This window comes from Octopus bimaculoides, chromosome 2, assembly GCF_046866305.1.
Source record: "Octopus bimaculoides isolate indiv1 chromosome 2, ASM4686630v1, whole genome shotgun sequence".
Taxonomy (NCBI): domain Eukaryota; kingdom Metazoa; phylum Mollusca; class Cephalopoda; order Octopoda; family Octopodidae; genus Octopus; species Octopus bimaculoides.
In genome coordinates, this window is record NC_142929.1 from 62,129,319 (window position 1) to 62,155,131 (window position 25,813).

Sequence of the window (25,813 nt, forward strand, 5' to 3'; positions counted from 1 at the left end):
ACATGTACTTAATATTTAAAAAACAATGATGAATAAATGAAGAATATTAAAAAAGACAATGAAACAAGTTGTAATAATTCTTTCTAGTGTAGGTACAAAGACTAACATAAGGTGTAATAAGAACATTTCAATACAAAACGTTGTCAGCAATTGAAACAGGCTCAAAAATATATTAAATAAGTAGGAAAATAACACAGTTAATGACAGTATGTAAGAAAAAAAAAGTAATGAAAAATTAGAATACAAAGTTGAAAACACGTTCCCCAATAAACAATGTTTGCCAAGTAGAAATTAAATACAAAACTGCTTCTTTCATACATGCACACGAAGTGTACTCCGGTGGTAGGGACTTCCCTCCGGGAAGGACCTGTGTGAAAGAAATAATTGCGCAAGCTTTACCAGAAGTTTACAGTAAACCTGTGGAGGCGCAATGGCCCAGTGGTTAGGGCAGCGGACTCGCGGTCATAGGATCGCGGTTTCGATTCCCAGACCGGGCATTGTGAGTGTTTATTGAGCGAAAACACCTAAAGGCTCCACGAATCTCCGGCAGGGGGTGGAGGTGAACCCTGCTGTACTCTTTCACCACAACTTTCTCTCACTCTTACTTCCTGTTTCTGTTGTGCCTGTAATTCAAAGGGTCAGCCTTGTCACACTGAATATCCCAGAGAACTACGTTAAGGGTACACGTGTCTGTGGAGTGCTCAGCCACTTGCACGTTAATTTCACGAGCAAGCTGTTCCGTTGATCGGATCAACTGGAACCCTCGACGTCGTAAGCGACGGAGTGCCAACAACAACAACAGTAAACCTATTCTAACTATGTAGTGTAGAGATTATGTAGCTGAGCAGAGGTCGTTTGAGTTGTTAATAACGGAGTGTTTTTATCGTAAGTCAGAACGTTAAATATTTGTTTGTTAATTATTACTGTTGGAATTGTTGTTTTACTTTTTCTCTTCTCATTGGGGTAAAAATGGAGAAAACGCCAGTGGGCGGCCGCAACTGGAAAAGGAATAGAAGAGGAAACGTTGGAAATAATTGAAATTAAGGTAGAACCAAGGAATGTGAGAGGTTGCTATCTTATTTCTTTATTTCCCATAAGGGGCTAAACATAGAGGGGGACAAACAAGGACAGACAAAGGGATTAAGTCGATTACATCGACTCCAGTGCGTAACTGGTACTTAATTTATCGACCACGAAAGGATGAAAGGCAAAGTCGACCTCGGCGGAATTTGAACTCAGAATGTAACGGCAGACGAAATACTGCTAAGCATTTTGCCCGGTGTGCAAACGTTTCTTATTTCTTTATTGCCCACAAGGGGCTAAACATTAGAGGGGACAAACAAAGGGATTAAATCGATTACATCGACACCAGTGCGTAACTGGTACTTAATTTATCGACCACGAAAGGATGAAAGGCAAAGTCGACCTCGGCGGAATTTGAACTCAGAATGTAACGGCAGACGAAATACTGCTAAGCATTTCGCCCGGTGTGCAAACGTTTCTTATTTCTTTATTGCCCACAAGGGGCTAAACATTAGAGGGGACAAACAAAGGGATTAAATCGATTACATCGACACCAGTGCGTAACTGGTACTTAATTTATCGACTCCGCAAGGAGGAAAGGCAAAGTCGACCTCGGCGGAATTTGAACGTAGAACGTAGCGGCAGACGAAATACCAATTTCTTTATTGCCCACGGGGGGGGGGGGGGGGGGCTAAACATAGAATGGTCTTCAAATTTAGGGACAAAGCCATCAATTTCGTGTGGGCGGAATTTGAACTCAGAACGTAAAGACAGACGAAATGCCGCTAAACATTTCACCCAGCGTGCTTACAATTCTGCCAGCTCGACGCCTTCCGGTTGCTATCTTATCGCCCATCACTTGTTATGCGCTCATGAATTAGTTTGATAGTTGAGTTTTGATTAGTTGTATGCAAATAAGTTCATAACTGGGGTCCGGGACTCTCGTGGGAAAACAAATTCGCGGCCCACCTGTTGATAAGTCATGTCTCATGTGACCCGCTTCTCGAAAGAGATTACCCATGCCTATTGTAGAATGTGACTTGAGAGAAATTTGGTTGCTATTTCTAATAGCGCATGGTATCTAAAATATGAATCTGAAAATGAAAATTTTCGGAAAAAAAGTGATTTAAATGGGGAAAGCGGTAACAAATGTAAAAAAAAAAAAAAAAAAGTAAAAATCGGAATTTTGAAAAAGAAACTTTTTTTTCAGAATCGTAATTTTCGTTACTTGAAATGCGGGAATACAATAAAATTCCCATGAAATTTGGGGTGCCTCACCTGAAATTTTGCCTCTTTTTAAAAATTTTTAGAAAATCGACTGATAAACTTTGAAAACAAATTCTTATCGAAAGTTATCTCAGTTCCAATCATAAATGATTATGATGGTAGTGATGCAAGAAGTATTGGAAAAAATAGTCATTGAATGCCTGTTGTGGAAGAAGTGAAATGATTTACTCTTAAGACAACCGAAACCGACTCATAGCCGTCATTAAAAGTGTTCTTATTTAAATTAAACTGTCCTAACGACTTTGTTTTCTCACAACTTTCTGAAAAACAAAAAAACAAAAAAAAACACGAATGTTTGTTTAATGAAATTTTCTACTAACATCTTTCAGATGGTGTAGATTATGATTATAGTGGGGAAAAACAGAAATTGAGGCGTATGAATTATCCGAAACTCATCTTCCACTCCTCAAAAAAAAAAAAAAAAAAAAATCACAGCAAATTCTGATGTAGTAATTGCATTAAAAAATATCAATTTTTCAAAAAGTTATCAGGAAAAAGTCAGGGATGGATATACTTCTGTAGTCATACATCCCGCCTTCATTCTATTGTCTAAGACCCTTTTAGTCACGTTCCAAAAAACCATTTTAATTGTGAAAATGTTATTTTTCTAAATCCCTCCGACAAATTCCTCATTATTTTTATAATTAACTGAAACAGAAGTAATGATGTCAGAAATACGATCACAAAACGTGAATTTCGTTCCAGTGTTTATTATTTTTATATGCGTAAGAAGGATTTTCATTGAATTTTCTTTTTTAACAGGAGGAATATATTGTGATTTTAATGAAAGATCAAGTGAAGTAAGTAGAATATTTATACGTCTTAGATTTTTCAGATCTGGTAGTAATGTAGGTGCTTCTTCTTTTTCTTTTTTTTTCTGTTAAATCAATGTCGTCTGATAGACGAAGCGAAAGCGAAAGTCCCACTGGGTGAAAGAAAGTAAGGTTAATCTCTCCGTTCCTCACCCCCGCGCATTTTTTTCTTCATATTCGTTTACGACACATTGTTTTTTTTATACCTATTACGCTATTTTTTTTACATTTTTGTGACCAGGTTTTAAACTAGAGATTAAGTTATCCTGGTATATCGAATGTTAATGGAAAAGCGTTAGAACGATTAACACGTGACAATTCTCCGTGAAATTATGGTCTTTGTCGCCCATGAAAACACTTTAATTTTTTTTTGTTTTTTTGTTTACGTCGGCAAAACCTTTTTCACTTATGAGACGGAAAATATCCTCTGATAACAAGGTAAAATGCATGCATTTTCATGGGGCCTCTGGAAGCGAATAAACGATTTAGAGTGTCGACGACAGATTTTGAACTGGCGATCCATCTGTTGTCCTGTTACCCTTCATTGTATCATGATACTCTGTTAACACATTCATGGCGATGTTTCGTTTTATGATGCAGAAAGAGCGGCGTAATAAAATGAAAGTAAAATAATGTTCGGTCATATTCGGTCGACTAAATTCAGCAATGAAATGAAACTAGGAGAATGTTTTTCTTTGAAAATGAAAGTTCACTTACTGAAAGGAATTACATCGTACGTGATATTTGTGTTAATACGATGAACGTTGAAAGTACAATTAACTTTTTGCATCGTTGGAATTAATTCATAATTCAGCAGAATGCTGTAATGAACCAATGTGTTTTGATGAATTGCCACACATACTCCGACGGAAAAGATTAGAGATGTTGTGTATGCAGGCATGATCAAAGTACTTGACAAGATTTTCTTCTCTGGGTCTCGTATCCCTTTGCATCACCTTGCAGCTATATTGGTAGGCAGCAGGGCATAACTACACAAATGTGCCCTCCCTTGTATTTGATTCCACACAACTTTCAGAAAAATGGATACATTTTATTGAAATTTTCTACAAATTCTTTTCAGGTGGTGTAGGTTTCGATTATATCAGAATTCGTTGTGAAAGAAAAAAAAAAAAAAAAAAATTCGGAGAGGGGTTCGAATTTATGATAATTCATTCACACGATTCGACTGATTCCTTACAACTTTCAGAGAAATTGATATTTTTTAATGAAAGTTTCTACAAAAACCTTTCAGATGGTATAGATTGTGGATCGGATTTTAATGTGGAAAAAATGGTATGGTGGGCGCACACATATATATACTAATTCATTTCACATAGTTTTTTTCAAAATTTCAAATCTTATTTTGTAGATATACATGTGATGTGTGTTAGTATGTATGTGTGCACACGAATTTAGGTAAAAATGGCACAGGTAAAAACGGCACAAGTGAAAAGATAGGTAAAAATGGCACAATAAGCAAGATTTCCTCCAGACCTTTGGGAGGTACTTTGGGACAGCTTGATGAACTTTGGAACGTACATCAAGCTTAACAAAATAAATACAAAACTAGTAACTCTGGTTACCATTTATCTCAGTGGCTCTACCACAACTCCATCATGGAAGCCATAGCGAGTAATAAAGAGAAAAAGTAGATTTACTCCCAAGGATACATGTATACAAAACAGACTGTAAGATCAACTACTATCAGATGGAGATGTGTTAAGAAAACATGATTTTGTAACGGTACCATGGTATGACTGATGCTGTATCAGCTAATGACCACAAACACGCTCCTGATTCTGCAGCTATTTCGGCCACAAAATGCATCGACAACATGAAGAGAAAAGCAGCAGAAACAGAAGATAAACATAGCCAGATTTACAGCAATAACTTGGATAACTTATCAGATGAAGGAAAGGCGTTACTTCCAAGTGAGGACATCATAAAGAGAACTTTGCATAACCAAGCATCAAAACCATATCCACAAGTACCAGAAAGACTGGAAGATCTGAAACTTACTTGGAGAATGGACAGCTACTGCAGCTCCCGAGCCCAAACCATTTTTGTTCTTCGATAATGGACAAGATACTGGCAACCGCATCATTGCTTTTGGTTCTGATGAATCACTGCGGTTACTTGCTTCTGCTGATACATGGCTGATGGATGGCAATTATGCAATGGCTCCACTATGATTTCTACAGCTTTATGTAACATGCGTCCCAATTGATAATACTGCAGTTTCTACTGTTTTTGCTTGTCTGCAGACTGAAACACAAAATATATATGAAACCCTGCTGCAAGCAGTCATGGATCGTTGCCACGAGATTGAGCTCTACCCAGACCCAACGGCCATAGTTGTTGACTTCGAGCAGGCAATCATCCAAGTTATGAACAACGTTTTTGAACTGGAAACGCGCACACAAGGTTGTTTCTACCACCTGACTAAGAGTACTTGTAGAAAGATACAGGATCTTGGCCTCACCAACCACTACAAAGAGAGTGAGGACTTCTGTCAATTCTGTGGACAGATCGACTCATTGGCATTTATACTAATTGAAGATGTTCCAGTGGGAATGCAGTTACTCAAGGGTAGATGTCCTGATAAGGCAGCTCCCCTGCTAAAGTACTTCGATCAAACCTATGTTTCTATTAAGAAAATAGATTTTATTTAAAACCAATTTTAAAATTAGACTAACTTAATTCTACTTTATTTTTTGTCAATACTATATATTTCAATAAGCTTATTGTGTCATTTTTATCTATTTTTTTTCACTTGTGCCATTATTACCCTTCACTGTTTGCATGCCCGCCAATGTTTTTCTGTTTTCATATTAAATTCCGATATAATTGGAATTTACACTATTTGAAAGGTATTTGTAGATTATTTCATTAAAAATATACTCCCAAGAGTTATAAGGAAACAGCATTAAGGTGGGGGAACACTTGAGTACGTATGCCGACAGTAGTTGACTGCAAGCAATATTTTGTTATGTAAAGGCGGCGAGCTGGCAAAATCGTTAGATGGGCAAATGGCTTAGCAGTATTTCATCCATCATCATGTTCTGAGTTCCAATTCTGCTGAGATCGACTTTGTCTTTCATCTTTTGGGGTCGATGTAATTGACTTACTCCTCCGAAAGTGCTGACCTTGTGCACAAATTTGAAACCAATACTTTGTTCTGGAGCAGATCTGTGTTGGTAGAGAAGCATTGATTAACTATTTTACAGTTGTCTGTTGTATATCAACCATCTTGAACACAGATTGGTGGAAATGGTTCAATGCCTTCGACAACATTATCCTGTCTAATTTGTGTATTTTAGTTTATTATTAAATTATGATAAAATAAATCAAAAGCATTTTACGAAAAATCAGATATTACAATTATCATTTTGTTACTTCAGGATTTTATTATTTTTAATTCATTTAAAAGAAGTTATTTCATTTTCCCTTTCCTTGGGTAAACGACAATCTCTGCCAATACAGTAGTTTTGCTTTCTGAATCTCAAAACAAAATATTGCCCACATTCATATACATAATATATTTGTATTTTTTTTTACCAATTTACACCAATTACTCAATAGTGCATTGTTGTTGTTGGCACTCCGTCGCTTACAACGTCGAGGGTTCTAGTTGAAATTAACGTGCAAGTGACTGAGCACTCCACAGACACGCGTATCCTTAACGTAGTTCTCGGGGATATTCAGCGTGACACAGGCACAACAGAAACAGGAAAAAAGAGTGAAAGTTGTGGTGGAAGAGGACAGCAGGGTTCGCCATCATCCCCCGCCGGAGCCTAGTGGAACTTTAGGCATTTTCGCTCAATAAACACTTACAACGCCAGGTCTGGGAATCGAAACCGCGATCCTATGACCGCGAGCCCGCTGCCTTAACCACTGGACCATTGCGTCTCCACGGTAATAGTGCATTACCATAGTATTAATCTTCTGTAGATGTCGAAGTGTTTAAAAAAATACGGAAGCACGCGTAACCTCTCGCCCCCCCCCCCCATTATACATTTTCCTTCGTGATATAACTACCGCTAAACTAACATTTGAACTAGTTCTTTTTTCGGTACTTTTTGGTTATCCCTATTAAAAAATTGGGCTATATCCGCACTAAAAAATTGAGTTTATGAGGCGACAAGAGATTGGATTAAAAGGGATTAGATCTTTTGATTGAATACTTCAAAACATTGTTGACATTTGGCTCCCTCAACAGGCATGGTATGATTTGTTATAAAAATGTTATTAGATTCTATAAGATATTTAATCTTTTCCGTTTTCCTGTTTATTAATTTTTCCAGTTTTCATATTTCCTAATTTTTTCATTTGTTTTGTATTATTGAGGGTTAAACAACTTTTTTAGTTGGGGGAGATAACCAAAAATACCGATATTTTTCATTAAATGGGGGGAGATAACCCAGTTTTTTAATGGGGGTGAGATAACCAAAAGGTACCCTTTTTTCATAAACCATTCATTTTTGTTTTAATAATGAAGTAAAAAGAGGAGCAGGATTTCTATAGTAGCTTAGTTAATCTTTGATGCCTGAGGAGGTTCTTGAGTTGTCTGCTTCTCCAAAAATTATGATATAAACATAAAAATCAGAAAATGCTGACCATAACTCGCCCTCCTTTTAACTGTGCTAGTATGTATCCATGACCTTTGAAAGCTTCCCTAGACTGGTCAGAAATTGATGTAGCTTATGGCTAGCCAGAATATCTGCAGAACAAGGTGCATGCTTGTGTGTGTATGTGTGAACAGGAGAGGCTTGGTCTGAAAGTGTCAGTTACACTAAATGCACCCACAAACCAGGTAGTAGAGGAAAATTAAGTTTGAGGTGGTTAGAACTATCACCTATTAAAAAACAAAAACAACGCAGAAAATAAACAAAACAAAACTATATACTGATGTCTAGATCTATTTCTTTACTTTCTTTTACTTTTTCTTTTACTCGTTTCAGTCATTTGACTGTGGCCATGCTGGAGCACCGCCTTTAGTCGAGCAAATCGACCCCAGGATTTATTCTTTGTAAGCCTAGTAATTATTCTATCGGTCTCTTTGCCGAACCGCTAAGTTACAGGGACGTAAACACACCACCATTGGTTGTCAAGCAATGTTAGGGGGACAAACACAGACACACAAACACACACACACACATATATATATACGACGGTCTTCTTTCAGTTTCCGTCTACCAAATCCACTCACAAGGCTTTGGTCGGCCCGAGGCTATAGTAGAAGACACTTGCCCAAAGTGCCACACAGTGGGACTGAACCCGGAACCATGTGGTTGGTTAGCAAGCTACTTACCACACAGCCACTCCTGCGCCTATAAAGGTAAATTATTATCTTTTAATCAACACTGGATTATTATTTGTAGAGATTAGTTGAGAGTGGACAGAGGCAGAGAAACAAATGTAGAAAGGGTGAAAGAAGAGCAAAAGAAACCAGCAAATCTGAAAATTAGGTCAATCTTTCTCCAGGTGAGATGAGTACTTCTTGCAAGTTTTCTCACAGACGGCCGTTATTAGTAAGAAGAAAGGAAACACCAATTTTCAGATGGTCACTCTTATATTTTGAATCTGCTACTACCAAAGATTATAAGTGGTGTGTAACCTTTCTCTGCTTTTTGCTATAAATAAAAGATGAGCTGGAAGTGTTATGAGGACAGTTATCTTCATATTATTCTGCAGGGAGATGGATTTAAGAATAAAAAACGTTATTAAATATGCACACATGTGCACACTCAGTCTCCCTCTCTCCTTATTTCTCTCTCTCCATATACACTTTTTTGGTAGAACAAAGGAATAAGAACTCAATACATGAGAATATGTATATGTGTGTAGTATGGCTTGGTAATTAGATCATCGGGCTCACAATCATGAAGTAGTGAGTTTGATTCCTGGACCAGGTTGTATGTTGTGTTCTTGAATAAAATATTTTATTTCATGTTGCTCCTGTTCTCTCAGAAACTGGAGTTGCGATGTCACTGGTACCAAGCTGTATCAGCCTTTGCATTTCCCTTGGATGACATCGGTGGCATGGAGAGAGGAGGCTGGTATGCATGCATGACTGCTGGTCTGCCATAAATAACCATATCTGGACTTGTGCGTCAGAGGGGAATTTTCTAGGTGCAATCTCATGGTCATTTATGACTGAAGGGGGCCTTTACCCCTTTTACCCAATATATATATATATATCATTATTGACCACACATACACAACCTATGCATTTAGTTTGTTTGCCAGTAGGTTGCAGTTTAGTGTGCTGGGGTTAACTCCCTCAAAGGACCAGGTATTAGAATTCCTGAAAGTCAAATACAGGTGAGACAACTCACCCACTTTACAATGAAAATTCTTAATTTAATAAAATTATCTGTCTCTAGAGCAGGGATGTTAAACTCATTTTAGTTTACAGACCACATATCAATCCACTTTGATCTCAAGCAGGCCAGACCAGTTAAAAATGGCATAAGAACCTACAAATAGCAATTTCAAAATTTCCTCTTTGTTTTAGTATAAAAAATTACATCCTGAAAATGTTCATGTTTAAAGAACAATTTTATTTTGCAAAACATTTAACAAGTGAAAGTGGGAACTGTTAAAGAAGACTGTGTTATAACACTGCCTTGTAACTGTATACAATTTATAAACTACAAAAAAAAAAAAACACTTTGAAAAACATTAAAAAACATTTTTATTATTTTTTTCTCATTTATTTTCAATGTTACTGAAACTTCGCATCTTTTCTCCTTCACAAGTGCATCAGTATCAGGCAGCAAATCCTGAGTAGCAGCCAGTTTCAGGATGTCATTTAGGTGCTTGTGTGTGAGCCTTGAGCACAGCTTTGTTTTATTGATGCTTATTACAGAGAAAACTTGCTCACAAAGGTAAGTTCCCAAACATGCACAAAACTTTTGCAGCAAAGGCTGTCAATTTGGGGTACTTTGACAAGAGATACTGATAAAATGTGTCCATGCCCACCAAGATAAATTCATTCTTCAAATCTGAATCACACTGCAAGTCAATTATTTCAAGTTGTATGTTGATGGGCAGATCAGAGGTGTGACTGTAAATGGTGAGCAAAAAATTGTGAAATCTGTTTCAAGTTCATAAAAAATCTGAAACTGTTGCTCAAACTCTCACAACAATCCCGTGATATTGTCTTTGTACCAATTCAAATTGACATCATCTGTGGTCACAGCCTCATCTTTTAGACAAGGAAAATGAGCAGGGTCACCACCTGACAGTTGTCTCCCACAAAGTTAGCTCCAACTTAAATGTGTGTATGCTTTCAAAATACTGTGAGACAACTTTTTTATGGCCTTGCAGCATTTTGTTCAGATTATTCAAGTGCTCTATAAAATCCACAATAAATGCTAAGTCTTACAGCCATTGAAATTCTAACACTGCTTTGCCCTTTTTCTCCATGAGCTGTTCGATTTTTTTCTTATAGATTAAAGAAACACTTCAGCATGGCACCTCAGCTTAACCACTTTACCTCAGTGCGATATGGCAAGCCATAGGTAATGCCTATATCACTGAGAAGATTGTCAAACTGATGGTGATTCAAACCTCTATTTTGGATGAAATTAACAGTTTGGCCAACCACTTCCATGATGTGATCCATTTTGAATGACTTGCAACACAATGCCTCCTGGTGCAAAATGCAGTGAAATATCCAAAAATCATGTCCTCCATTTGCAGTCTGTACTTTCTCTCTGAACTGCATCACAACACCTGCTTTTTTCCCCAATCATTGATGGCGCATCATCTGTAGCTATGCTCTCAGCACAGGCTCAGTCCACTCTGATCTTGTTCAGTGCTCCAACAAAAGAGACAAAGAGCCTTTTCTTACAACATTAGGTCTCAAATATGATATCTTCCAACTGGATTTAGTTATTTCTTTCATTGATTTGAAGGATTACCTAGAATTCTTTCCATCTTGATTTTGCTATTTGTAAAATGTCTCCACATATCCATAGAAAACAAACACCAAATCCATCACCCAAATCTCTGACTGTCTTTCACTAATATTTGAAGTCTTTTTTCTAACATCCTCTGTTTAATCATTCCGATGACAAAACTTTCCTAACCTTTATCTTTTGCTCTGTGTGAGACTAAATTGAATCCTGGTATTTCTAATTTAGATTCCTTGATCACTGATTGCCTCCTCTTCATCATAAAGACTCCATCCATCAGGTGAATAATCTTGGTGTCTACATTTGCAGTAATCTTCTGATTGCTTGTGAGTCAATGTTTGAGTCTTCTGACCATTTCTTCATATTTTTGAATCCTGGTATTTCTAATTTAGATTCCTTGATCACTGATTGCCTCCTCTTCATCATAAAGACTCCATCCATCATGTGAATGATCTTGGTGTCTACATTTGCAGTAATCTTCTGATTGCTTGTGAGTCAATATTTGAGTCTTCTGACCATTTCTTCATATTTTTCCACTTGCTTTTTCAGTTTACTGCTCCCTTACTGTGCTCTCCGTCCTCTCAAAACTGCTCTTGTTGATGCAGTATTCAACATAATTTTTTTGTCCTTCAAGTATTCTAATCTTTGGCAATTTCAATGCTTATCACATAAATTGGCTCAATTCTAAAACCACAGATTCTTTTGGAACTCCTGTCTTTGTCTCCTCTCTGTCTCAGTCACTCTCTCAGATAGTCAGCTTTTCTACTTGTTGTCCTGATCATGACTATCATAATCCTATCATTGATCATGTCTAATTATAGCATTTGCTCTATCTCTTTCCATGCTTCACTGAGTAACTCTGTCCACATTCTTTCTTCACTGGATATATTTTATAATACTTTTCCTAGCAGTGATCCTCTATCCTATCATAACTATCAACAAGGTGACTGGAGTTCTTTTTGTGATGCTCTGTGTGATAATTTATTTTCTTGCTAATGATTGTGCCTCTGATGTATCTTAGATTTAAATTAAAATTGGTGCTTTTATTCCCCACAGGTAATACTTAATTTAACCAAATTCCTCTCTCTGGTTTTCAAGTACTTGTATCCCAGCTATGGTTCTTACCACCCCCTTTTTTCCATCTGTGTTATCTGGGCTGCTCTTTAGAAAATAAATGTCTTTTCTAACTGGCTCAGAAGCACTAAAGATTTTCAAATAAATAACTATAGATATTTTCTACATTATACATGTTTCAGATATTATAATGTGTTCTATACAAATATTATATGCATGTATTTTATTATTTAATTCATTTAGTTTTTACGTATATTTTGTAATGCAAATTATAGAGTGTATTGTAGATTTATTTGATATTGCAGTTTAAATCATGTTTTTATTTAAGAATCTGTGATTTTTGGAGTCACGTTTAGCCTTCATCTTTGCTGGAAATATACCTAAGAAATGCTTAATAACAACAACCCAAGACTGTGTTATTGTGTTGCAGACTTCTATCTTATCAGATAGTGCAACCCATTAGGAAATGCATACATACATTGATATGCACACACACGCACGCACAAACGCATGCACGCACACACACACTGAAGAATATAAGCACTTGTATAAATCTATATATATTTATGTTTATATATTTAAATATACTTCTAATTTGAATGCTCATCTTTGTGAATAATCATTGAAATTCATCTTTACATTTTGAATACAGATGGGTGTTGCATATGTTTTTCTGTCGTGTTTTTCTCTGCTCTCTCTACTCTCACTCAGTTTTTTTGGCTCTTTCTCCTGTTACCTCTCTCTCTCTCTCTCTCTCCAATAACGCCTCTTTACTTATCTTTTAACACCTAAATTACACATTTTTTCCTGCATACTTGCATCTCTTTTGTATTTTCTCTACACAAGTTCATTGTGTTTTCTTCCTACTGTCACCAGTTGTCAGTCAACCTTCCCCTAATCTCTCTCCTCTGTGTACTTATTTAAACTTTTTATATATCATCATTTCTTTAGCATTTTCTAACTCTTTTCTTCACTTTTTTCCCTATTTTTCACCTTTAGTTTCATCTATTGGTGCTTCAAATTTTCTTCATACACTAGTGTATATTGAAAACGCATGCATGCACACACACACACACACGCATGCGTGTATATCTATATATGTATGTGTGTGTGTGTATACACATGTATATGTGTGTAGATTAGATGTAATATTCATGTGTATACATACCTATGCATATTCAAAAACAAAAACAAGCACACACATATAAAAGAGAGAATGTTAGAGAGAAAGAATTGACTAGTTGAATAGATATTGCTTCAATAGGCCTTAATGCATATCTGTTCACAGCAGATTATATATTTATCCTTCAAATTATAGAAAATTTCCCAAAATAAATAAATTAATAAATTTATGAACAGCAGAAAACAAACAGAATACGTTGTCAATCTATGAATAGTGTCATAAAGAAAATCCTTGTTGTAGTTCACTTATAATTCAATTTCCTTTTAGAGAATAACAATTTATGCAAACATATCTAAGTATAATGTTGCTTTTAAAGGTTAGAAATCCAACACAGCCAAATCAACATCTTGGCATTATCTAGAAGTGTCTGCTTTCGCTTATTCTGAAACAATTCCGCAGTTTCTCAATGAATCTTCACCAAATTTTGAATACAAATCTAAATTCATCTCAGAATAATGAGGGAAGGAAAAAAAAAAATTAAAGGGGTGAGGGTGAGATGGGGTGTCAAATGTCCTCCTGTGGCAATATTTAAACATTTAGACATGTGCATACTCAGAGAAGCACATACGTGCGTGCGTGCACGCACACACACACACACACACACACACACACACACACACACACACACACACACACACACACAGAATGATGTACCTTTAAGTTGGCGAACTATCTCCACGACAAAAACAGCTGTTGATAGACATAATTGTATATAAATGATATTTTTCAATTTTTGTTTCTAATGAATATTTCTTTATATATCAGATTTCCTTTTTAACACCATTTTTCAATGAACAATTATTTACAGAAACATGCTGTAACCTAAAGTTAATGAAAAAAACAAACTATTTCTGCATGTTTGGCAAACTTGGTAATGAATTGCTCAATCATTTTACCATTTGCAATGATTTTTAATTGAAGATGTATTACATAAAAAACAAAGTGTTTGTAGTAGCTTACAAAAAAGACCAATTCTACGCAGATGAAACAGTGTATTAGCAAATAAAATTCTTTAAATATGCTAGGTTATAAAGACTGCTACAAATTAAGTTCAGTAATGTGTAGTTTATTTACAAAAAAAAAAAAGAAAAGAAAAATATGAAGAAGCAAAATACATGTTAACAAAAATTATTCTTACGATTAGTATTTTATTCAATGTGAGCCTTGTGGCTGATTCAAAGTAACTAGTTTTTCAACTTGGCTGCCATGCTTGCAATAAAATGAAGTTCATCCCCTTTTTTAGGATGGTTACTCAGTTTATGATAGCAAGTAACTTACTAAACTAAAACCCAGATTCAACAAGAACTGAGAAACACAATAACATACAATTTTACTTTCTTCTAAAAAAAGTAGAAATTTTCTTGCAATTTCACTACTTTTTCATAAATTATCATTGCTATGTTTGAATCTACCTTGAGCTCTTTAAATCATCCTATAACTGTTAGGCTTTTCTGTAATTTAGTGGCAACTTCAGTTGCATTTACTCCAAATGGATCCTATTCTAGATAGTCTCTGAACCCAACTTTTATATTATTCTACAAATGTTTCAAATGCTTAACACACACACAGATATTATCTTGCAGTTCAGTGTCAATGGGGCAATGTTGGAAACTGCACCAACTTGCAATATTCTCTCTCAAGAACTGTTTCCCTATGTTAGCAGTAATAGCCTCTTTGCAAGATATCAGATTACACTTTTCTCTTTGTAACTGTTCGTTTAGAAAATTGAACTTTTGAAATATATCCGGGGGTTAAAATGTATCACACCTAACAAGAACTATTTGCCAGGATGCTAACTATTCATAAATGGTACAGTACTATCCCAAAGTGCCACTAAGCAATGATGACAATTACTCTTTGATAGCCATTACACCTCTGGATGTATATCTCGTGTTCACACTTCCAATTAGTTTGCAATACTAAATGATGATGGCTGACTATTCAATGTATGCAAAGAGCCTGGAACACTGCATTTTTTTTCAAATAAGCAATGAACTATCTCTAATTACCATAGAGACAGCATCATCAATTGCACAATCCATTGTATTTCCAAATGCAATATTGTTTACTTTGAAATAAGTCTCAACTTAAATTTTAATCTTTCAAGCCAAAAGCATTTCTTCTTGATATTGAAAATCATCCAAAAACCTAACATACTTCATTCTCTCTTAAAATGGACTCATCAATTTACTGGGCTAACTGTTACCCTTGTAATAGTCTAACTAATAGTTTTCCCTCATCCCCAGCCATTTTCTCAATGCACCTTGATACTGATGAGTTGTTCAAAAGAGATGGCCTTGTAAATTTCCTGCACACTCCTGACAGCTGCATTCTGACACTAAAGGTGCACTAGGATGAACAGAAGTGAGCAATGAACTTTATGACACCCAGTGTTGCATTCTTTTGCTCTTTGTGTGTTGCCAAAATCTGTTAAAAGCTATTATTTCTATTTTAGTAACCCTAAAGGATTTGTGGAAATAAAGTTTAGTAACTGTGAGGAATGGATTAATCAATGTTGTTGTCACAGCCTATGAACTTAAAGAGCTTGGTATGGTTAAGTAATGGTTTATAGAAAATGGTAGTCAAGTTGTGAGTTCAGTTAAGCTTATGGCTGACCATAACTAAAAGTGTGTGGGGGAGGAGAGGACAGGAGGTAATTATGTCAAGACGATGTATTGAAAAAGAGAAGAGACTCATTGCAGTTGGGTGTATTTGGGATTTAAAAAGTAAATCACTAAAGCTACAGTGGATTTAGATTAACCAGGCAGGGAAGGGCTGGATGGTGAGATGTTGAACAAATACTGAAATAAAAGGGATGGGAATGTTCATTGTTGGCTAGAGGCAAGGTAAAGGGTTGAATAAGTGCTTAGTAGTACAAAGAACATAAACACAACTAGGAATGGAAGGAAATATGTTTTAATGATTCACTAAAAAAAAAAAGGCAAGTTATACACGCAAATATACATGTCATATATTCTTAGGCTAGCTGGAGGTCTGAGTGCATACATATTCTATAGGATTGTTTTGGATTTTAGTTTACTATGAAGTTATCTAAAATAAGAGATATGTAGTAATTAACTATTGTAGTAATATTTATGGTTGGCTGTGTGGTAAGTAGCTTGCTTACCAACCACATGGTTCCGGGTTCAGTCCCACTGCATGACACCTTGAGCAAGTGTCTTCTACTATAGCCTCGGGCTGACCAAAGCCTTGTGAGTGAATTTGGTAGACAGAAACTGAAAGAAGCCCGTCGTATATATGTAATTATGTATATGTATATTTATGTGTCTGTGTTTGTGCCCCACCCCCATCGCTTGACAACCGATACTGGCGTGTTTATGTCCCCGTAACTTAGCGGTTCGGCAAAAGAGACCGATAGAATAAGTACTAGGCTTACAAAGAATAAGTCCTGGGGTCGATTTGCTCAACTAAAGGCGGTGCTCCAGCTTGGCTGCAGTCAATTGACTGAAACAAGTAAAAGAGTAAAGAGGATGGAAAAATTTAATAGGTGGATCATGACAAGATCATTGTATAGCTAGCAGTTGTGTCCCTTCTCTCACATTGTTCAGTGTTTTTTATGTGGCTCCTAAACAATGTGATTTGGACTCCAGGGAGCTTCATGACCTCACCGCCTTCCAATTTAGAAGCACTTTTTATTCCCTAATTCCTCAGCACAGTTTTGTTTACTTCTCTTTATCAAATACTGTCCAAACTACAGGTTTAAATCTTTAGAATGTTTATGTCTTTATGGATATGGCCAGTTTGTTGCAGTAACTTCCTTATTGTCCTAGCAGCCAAAGGTTAGTATATTGTCATTGAGTTTCTAATAAAATATTTAATTCAGAATGGCCTGTAACTGCTTTCTGTGAATATGTATTTTAAGGTGATTTGGCTTAAAGCTGTGCACTAATATAAACTGATGGTCATTTTCTTAGTTGGCAATGCTAGCTTCAGATTCTCTTTATGATTGATAATCATTTCTATTTTGAGAAAAACATTTCTCCAAACAACTTAATATTTTTGAGGTTGAGAAAACTTCAGCTTGTAGGAGTGAAATTGGCTGAGTGGATAAGATAAAAGTATTAGACTACTTGCTCATGAATTGTGAGATCTTATTCAGTTTCACAGTAGCTGTATAGTTGTGTATCTGGGCAAAGCACTTCATTCAATATTGTCCCAGTTTACCTAGCTGTCAGGAAAAGAAACCACCTTTTCTCAGGGAAAGTCAATAGAGCTGGTTCCCTATTCTCACATCTTACTTATTGTGAAAGGTCAGCTAGTCAACTGCATTTATTATACCAGCGTGTGAGATAAAGAAATATTTATCCATTATCTAAGCTAGCAACAATACACTTTACCTATTAAGCAGGACATTGAGCAGAAACAGGTGACACATAAGAATATTTGATGTAAGATTCTTTACAAATTAGCTTGAGTTTACTGTTTTCTCTACAAATAGTCATACCCATCCAGCTAGGTATTGATCGAATTAAAAAAAAAACTGAATAGATGCATTGAAGTGTAGTCCGAACATAGGCATCAAGTTTGCATAATTTCACAATAGAGTTGTTGATGAAAGGAAGGAAAAGCTGTAAAACAACTGCTTTAGCATCTTATATAGATATACTTATCTACAGAATCAATACATCTCTCTCTCTCTCTCTCTTTCCTTCACCACATACAGCTGCACACATACATATATGCATATTAACACACTTTTTTTGTTTAATAAATGAGAAAATGAGCACTCAATACACACTGTTGAGTATATTTACCTGTAGGAAATTATTGATTTATTGCACTGCTATTCTGAGCTCTCTGCTTGATGTGATCCTTCTGATTCACTGTCAACTTTGTAATATATAAGTGCGTATGTTTATCCACACACACACATCTAACTATGTGGTTTCAGGTTCAGTCCAACTGTGTGGCACTTGAATGTCTTCCACTTATAGACCAGAGTGGATTTGATAAATAAAAACTGAAAGAAGCCCTTTGGATAGGTATATTTGGGTTTGTGTTTATGCCTCCTCATTTTGATATTGCATGGTTGTTGTAAATGAGTGTCATCATCATCATCATTGTCGTTTAACGTCCGCTTTCCATGCTAGCATGGGTTGGACGATTTGACTGAGGACTGGTGGACCAGGAGGCGACACCAGGCTCCAATCTGATTTGGCAGAGTTTCTACAGCTGGATGCCCTTCCTAACACCAACCACTCCGAGAGTGTAGTGGGTGCTTTTACGTGCCACTGGCACGAGGGCCAGTCAAGCGGGTACTGGCAATGGCCATGCTCGAAATGGTGTATTTTACGTGCCACCTGCACAAGGGCCAGTCCAGGGGCACTGGCAATGAACTCACTCGAATGTCTTACTGGCAAAGGCCACACTCAAAATGGTGTGATGTCATTCACTTCCAATCTTCCATGAAAATATGTCTGATCATGGGGAAATATTATGTTGTTTGGAAACAACTGAGGGTTGTTGAGAGGAAGGGCACCTGGCCATAGAAAATCTGCCTCAATGAATTCCATCTGACCCATGCAAGCATGGAAAAGTGGATGCTAAAATGATGATGATGATGATGACTGTGTGTGTGTTTGTGAGAAAGAATGGATGAATGATGATATTTCACTTTGTCATGATTTAAATGAAATGGCATTGCTGTTTACATTTCTTGTTGACATTATGTCTAAATCACTCTGCTAGCATGGTAAAACAGACATAAATGAAATAACTAGTATATATAGTTTCACGTATTTCTGTATGCCTCATCTCTCTCTCTCTCTATATATATATATATATTGGAGCCTGGTGTTGCCATCCGGTTTCACCAGTCCTCAGTCAAATCGTCCAACCCATGCTAGCATGGAAAGCGGACGTTAAACGATGATGATGATGATGATGATATATATCTGTGTATGTGTAAATGTATATATATAAATAAAATTCATATAAACAGCTAGGCACAATATAATACCATAAAGGAAAAATTCAATTGTCACTAAATGTGACCAAGGGTGTCGAGACACCTACATTGCTAGAAACAGGAGTAAAATACCCATTGTGCTATAGGAAGAGCACAAATGTATATGCATGTGCTGAGTGGGGAAGAAACTGCCCCATAACCGAATTGAGAATCTCTCTCACTAGATGTCTAGTTTTGTGCATTTCCGTATCCTTCATCAGTGAGAGTTGCTTGACTAGCTGATAAAATCTTTATTATGATCACTATGGATTGAACATAGATGAGGACAGCACAAGACAAACAATTACACAAAATGAATGAGATCGTGCTTATTTACAATTTGATTTTGACTATTATGTACAATTTGATAATTTAAAATAATGAGAACTTGTAATAAAATTGAAAACTTAAAACAGATCCATCTTTTGTTCTTATTTTTAAAATAATACAGAAATTACAATCTTCCGCCGAGCAGCCTATACGGCCCAGCAGATCACTTTTTATTTCTTTGATGGTTAATTTGGGCAACTGGCATCCCACCTTTTTCATCACTTCCTTCCATCTTTGCTCATATACTCTAGCTGACAATGTCCTCTTTTCAGCCCCATCTATGTATTTACCATAGAAATCTATGGATGATTTAGTGGAATGCTAATGTGTATACAAAAAATTAATATAAACAACTACGTGTAATATAATACCATAAAGGAAAAATTCAATTGTCCCTGATAATGACTAAGGGTATTGAGACACTTACATTGCTAGAAATGAGAGTAAAATACTTTTTGTGCTGTAGGAAGAGCACAAATGTATACATAATAAACTACCCCATGACCGAATCAAGAATCTCTTGCACTAGGCGTCTAGTTTCATGTATTTCTGTACACCTCATCATATATAAAAGTTTTGCATTATGTTATTGGTTGATTTGATCATCATGGTCGGCATCAGTTCTTATTTGGAGTTATTGCCCTCCTAGAACATCTATAAGGTTATATCTCACATGTGCATTATATTTTTATGTTTTCTACCGGTGGATGCTCTCTCTAACACCAATGACTTTTCAGGGTGTACAGGTGTATTTTATCATGGTGCCAGCTCCAGAGAGGATGTCATATCCTCAATGGGACAAGATTGAAGGCTCTTCTCAACTCTTTCTTGTCATTGCTCATTCACCAACCACTTTACAGCATGTACTGACTGCATTTTGTTCTGCCAACAACACTACTGGGGTTGCTTTGAGAGAAAATGGGCTCCCACTGCTCTGAGTTGTGTCTCTGTTTGTTCACCATATGTAAGGGGATAGAGGAGGTTGAAGTGAGAAGATGAAGCAAGGTAAGAGGCAAAAAGAAGTGGGAATGTGATGGGAGTGTGATTGGAGTGACATTGTGAAAAGGTAGGAGGAATGGGAGAGACATGCTTAGAAAAAGTGATAGAAGAGAGACAATATGGCAGGGTGTAATGAGAGAGAGAGAGAGAGAGAGAGAGAGAGACTAATAACTGTTTTATATTGGTGAGTAATGGATATAGAAGTGGTCTGTGGTAGAGAATGTGATAGAGATCAGTAAGTGACCTTTGAAAGAGGGAGTAGTGGATGACAGTGTAGATGGGTAATGTTAGCTGGTCTGAGAGAATATAAATGCTGCATGATGGGAATAAGTGGCAATGATAAGCAAGTGATGGATGTCAATGAAAGAATAGTCTGAGGGGTAGGAAATGACAGGTAGCATCATGGGAGGGGGAAGTGCCATACATCAGCAAATCTAATGCAATTGATCATTGGTTGCTTAAGCTTGTGATTGGAATGAAGTACTAATAGTGGCTACAAGTTTCTTGGTAGGAGAGAGAGAGAGGGAGGATAGGGTGTTGTTTCTGGCACTAACAATTTAGTCCTTTTGCATTCAGATTACCCTATCAAATCATCATCATCATCATCATCGTCGTTTAACGTCCGCTTTCCATGCTAGCATGGGTTGGACGATTTGACTGAGGACTGGTGAGCCAGATGGCTACACCAGGCTCCAATTTGATTTGGCAGAGTTTCTACAGCTGGATGCCCTTCCTAATGCCAACCACTCCGAGAGTGTAGTGGGTGCTTTTACGTGCCACCCGGCACGAAGGCCAGTCAGGAGATACTGTAATGCTTATATATTCACATTATTTTGAATTACTCATGTATTGTCTTGTAACTTTGAAATTTTAATAATGTGATTCTTTACCCAGGAATGACATTGTAGGGTAGGTGTAAGAGGCCAGGTCTGGCTAGTATGTACATAAAACAGGAAGAATATCTGGGCCAAATATGGCTGATCTAAATTCTAAAGGGCTGAGGCTTTTGTTACCATATTTATTTCTATTGAAATACACTACTTTTGATTTAAATGAATTTTGAAAATAATGAAGAACTTAGTAAAATAACTTTGTCATTATTATTATGATGATGTTTGGAATATAAATTAAGAAATTTTGATAGATGGTTTTTAATTTAATTCTAATTAAAAAAAAAAAAAAATTGTCATACATAGGCGCAGGAGTGGCTGTGTGGTAAGTAGCTTGCTTACCAACCACATGGTTCCCGGGTTCATTCCCACTGCATGGCACCTTGGGCAAGTGTCTTCCACTATAGCCTCGGGCCGACCAAAGCCTTGTGAGTGGATTTGGTAGACGGAAACTGAAAGACGCCCGTTGTATATATGTGTATATATATATATATATGTATGTATGTTTGTGTGTCTGTGTTTGTCCCCCCCAACATCGCTTGACAACCGATGGTGGTGTGTTTACGTCCCTGTAACTTAGCGGTTCGGCAAAAGAGACCGATAGAATAAGTGCTAGGCTTCCAAACAATAAGTCCTGGGGTCGATTTGCTCGACTAAAGGCGGTGCTCCAGCATGGCCGCAGTCAAATGACTGAAACAAGTAAAAGAGTAAAAAGAGTATAGATTCAGGATGGTCTCAGGCAGGCTGGTATAAAAAAAGCTAAGGTACCAAGATGGGGGAGGGACCCAAATGGCAGCTACATGTTTGCTTGTATGAAGGAGAGAGAGGGAGAGAGAAAGAGAGAGAGTAAATAATAGACAGTGGAAAAAATGATCTGTGGTAGGAAGGTGTGGTGGTTATCAATAATGGATCATCAAGGGGAAAGAGAGTGATAGTTAGCAACATAGAAGCTTATCAATAGGGAGTGGCCTGAGGGAGGGGAGCAGTTGTGTTGTCTAGCAATACAGAGGCATAAACAGAGAGGTGTATTAGATACCTTGGTAGCATAATTACTCAGGTAGCATAATTAGAGTGAAAAAGAAATAGACATATGTTGATGGTGGTGGTGAGCATTGAGTATGGTCACATCGGATGTTTCTCTCATTACATAGGTAGCATGGTTCAGTGAATAGAAGAGGGGACAGTCAAGAGACCACAGGATATTGAATAGGCAAGAGAAGCAGCAAATGGGAACTTATGAGTTTGTGTGTGTATGTATGTACATAGGAGTGGCTGTGTGGTAAGTAGCTTGCTTACCAACCACATGGTTCCGGGTTCAGTCCCATTGCGCGGCACCTTGGGCAAGTGTCTTCTACTATAGCCTCGGGCCGACCAAAGCCTTGTGAGTGGATTTGGTAGATGGAAACTGAAAGAAGCCCGTCGTATATATGTATATGTATATTTATGTTTGTGTGTCTGTGTTTGTTCCCCCCACCATCGCTTGATAACCGATGCTGGTGTGTTTACGTCCCCGTAACTTAGTGGTTCGGCAAAAAGAGACCAATAGAATAAGTACTAGGCTTACAAAGATTAAGTCCTGGGGTCGATTTTCTTGACTAAAGGCAGTGCTCCAGCATGGCCACAGTCAAATGACTGAAACAAGTAAAAGAGTAAAAGAGTATACTATTGGGCAGCTTTTGAGCTTTTGAATGGGAAGATCTGCAAACAGATCTCTGACTTGTTTTGGAGAATTTGTTGCAGTTGCTTCCTCCAGACTCATATCCCAATGATGATCATATTCATTGCTAAAAAGCATGTAAAAAAATCGCCAAAACCAATTGCAGTAATAAAAACATAGGAATCATGGTTTTAATTTACTCACAGAGTCAGCTTGATTCCAGAATGGTATGATATGTTGGGCTACAGCCTCTAGGAGTAAAGTTGAAAAAGTGTGACACACTGACATTCACATTTATTATATTGGATATGTTTAATTTTGGGAAAACTGTATTTCAATTAAAGTGCATGTGTGTGTATATGTATATGTATATATATGTATGCACACACACACACACACACACACACACACACACACATGTATGTATGTATTAAAGAAAGCAAAAAAATAAAACAAAAATGATAGTGTTCAGTATGCTAACCACAGGAATTTCTGTCCAAGAAAGTTGTACATCATCTCCCTCTTTCTCTCACATACCCACTCTTTCCCTCTCTCTTATTATTACTCCCATTGCCACCATCAACATTACTACTTTTAATAAAACATCATGAACTCTCCTTAAATTTCTTTGTCTCTCTTCTTCTCCCTCTCTTTCTCTCTCTCTCTCTCTCTCTCTCTCTCTCTCTCTCTCTGTCTTCACCACCACCCTCACTATCTCTATGTCTACTATTACTCTCACTCCAGCACAAGGAAGTGTCATTGAATTGTGAGAGCGGTGGGTCAAAGTGTGACACACTGACACACAGAAATTAGTTTTTGCATGAATTATATTAGATGTGTGTGTGTATGCATTCTTTTATTTTTTTATGTGTTTCAGCCAAAAGACTGCAGATAAGGCACCACTAGTATTATCAATTTTTAATGACCATTCTTGAGTGATTGACTTTCGGTGAAAGTGAGAGTTCAATATTGCTGCCCTCTTTTGAGTTTCTTTCAGTGATGTAGGTTCATCTGGGACCTTGGGCAGTAGTAGGTCAAGTTGTTCCTTGATGCAATCATCTTGATGTAGCACTACTGGATTGCCTCAAGTTCTGCAATTAATTTGACACTGTTGACCACAGTTGAGAGCAGTAGTTTAGGCAGCTGAGGACAGTCCTCTATAGAACCAGCATAGTTTCTTTGTTCCTTGTTTTGAAAGTTCTCAGAATCCATCTTACCATTCACTTGCATATTGCCACCATCTTGGGGATATGTTCACAGTGTGAGGCATTGTTGCTCATATCAATCCCCAGATCATGGGATAGCTGCTCCTTTTGGTCCAAAGTATCTTTGTGGCATCATGTTAGTGCAAGCTGTCTGTTAGGAGAGGGCTTGGAATTTTCCTGCATTAAATTACGTTGTTTTTTTTTCAGCTCATTTATATGTCATCTAGATCTTTCTGTAGAAGATTAGCATAAAAAATATATATATATGTATGTATGCATGTATATGAATGTATACAGATATACATATGGATATATGTGTGTGTATGTATGTGTGATAATGGGGATCAGTTTTTCTTTCAAACATATATCAATGACAACATGTTCAAGTTTGATGCTCTTTTTATGTATGATTTTTCAAATTTTCATATTAGTCTATTATGTTTAGTTTTAGAACTGAAACATTCCTAAATCCATTAGTATATTAATGTATGAAGACATTACTGGTCTCATCATCAGAATAAATGCATGGCAATAATGACTTGTATGTGTGCTTTGTAGTATGCTGGAAAGGCTCGTGAGAATACTGATGTAACTGATAAAATCAACTTCATCAGGTTTTTAAATTATATAACTGTAAGTCCTGATAGATTTCAGGAATTACTTTATATCTGTTGAGTTTTTGTTTGTATCTTTGGTTTGTATTTTGCTATTAGTAAGGCTTCCATGGTTATTCTTCTCATATTTCATGGAAGTCCATATAAAATTGTGCTGTTGACTAATATTTTTTACTTTGTTATAGTTCATTGTAAGCATGTAATAAATAATAAATGTTTCCTTGTCGAGCCATGCCAAGCTCGTGAGGGCTTGTTTCCTGGTTTCAATGGTGTATATATTCCCCACTTGGTTGGGACACCAGTCCGTAGCAGGATTACTCATTTTTGTCAGGTGAGTGGACTGGAGCAACATGAAATGAAGAACACAATACGTCACCCAGTCCAGGAATTGAAATCACATTCTTACAGATAATAAAGTGTCACACATTCATGCAGGCATGCATGCACACACACACACACCCCAGTAATTTAAAGATTTTAAACTTACAGTATTACATGTATGAGATTCTAATGTATATATATATATTTAGTATACAGGACACTCCCTTGGAGTATTTTCCCTCATCCATATAATTGATTTATACACACCCGACCCCCCTTCCTCTTACACACACACTTGCTTATATATACACATACGTGTATGTATATGTGGGTGTATATAGATGTATGTAAATGAATATATATATATGTATATATATGAACCAACTTCGACGACTGGCACCCATGCCAACCTCTCTTTCATTGGACACTAAATTCAGCTTGTGAAGACCTGTTGGGGCGAGTGAAATCGAAATCCTAATTGAACCATATTCAATGACTGGCACCTGTGCCAGTGGAGCACTAACAACA

General features: G+C 36.8%; 1 pseudogene; it reads left to right on the top strand.

Moving 5' to 3' along the window:
• Positions 1-1,303: 1,303 nt before the first annotated feature.
• LOC149137088 (uncharacterized) lies at positions 1,304-6,479 on the top strand (annotated as a pseudogene).
• Positions 6,480-25,813: the final 19,334 nt, after the last annotated feature.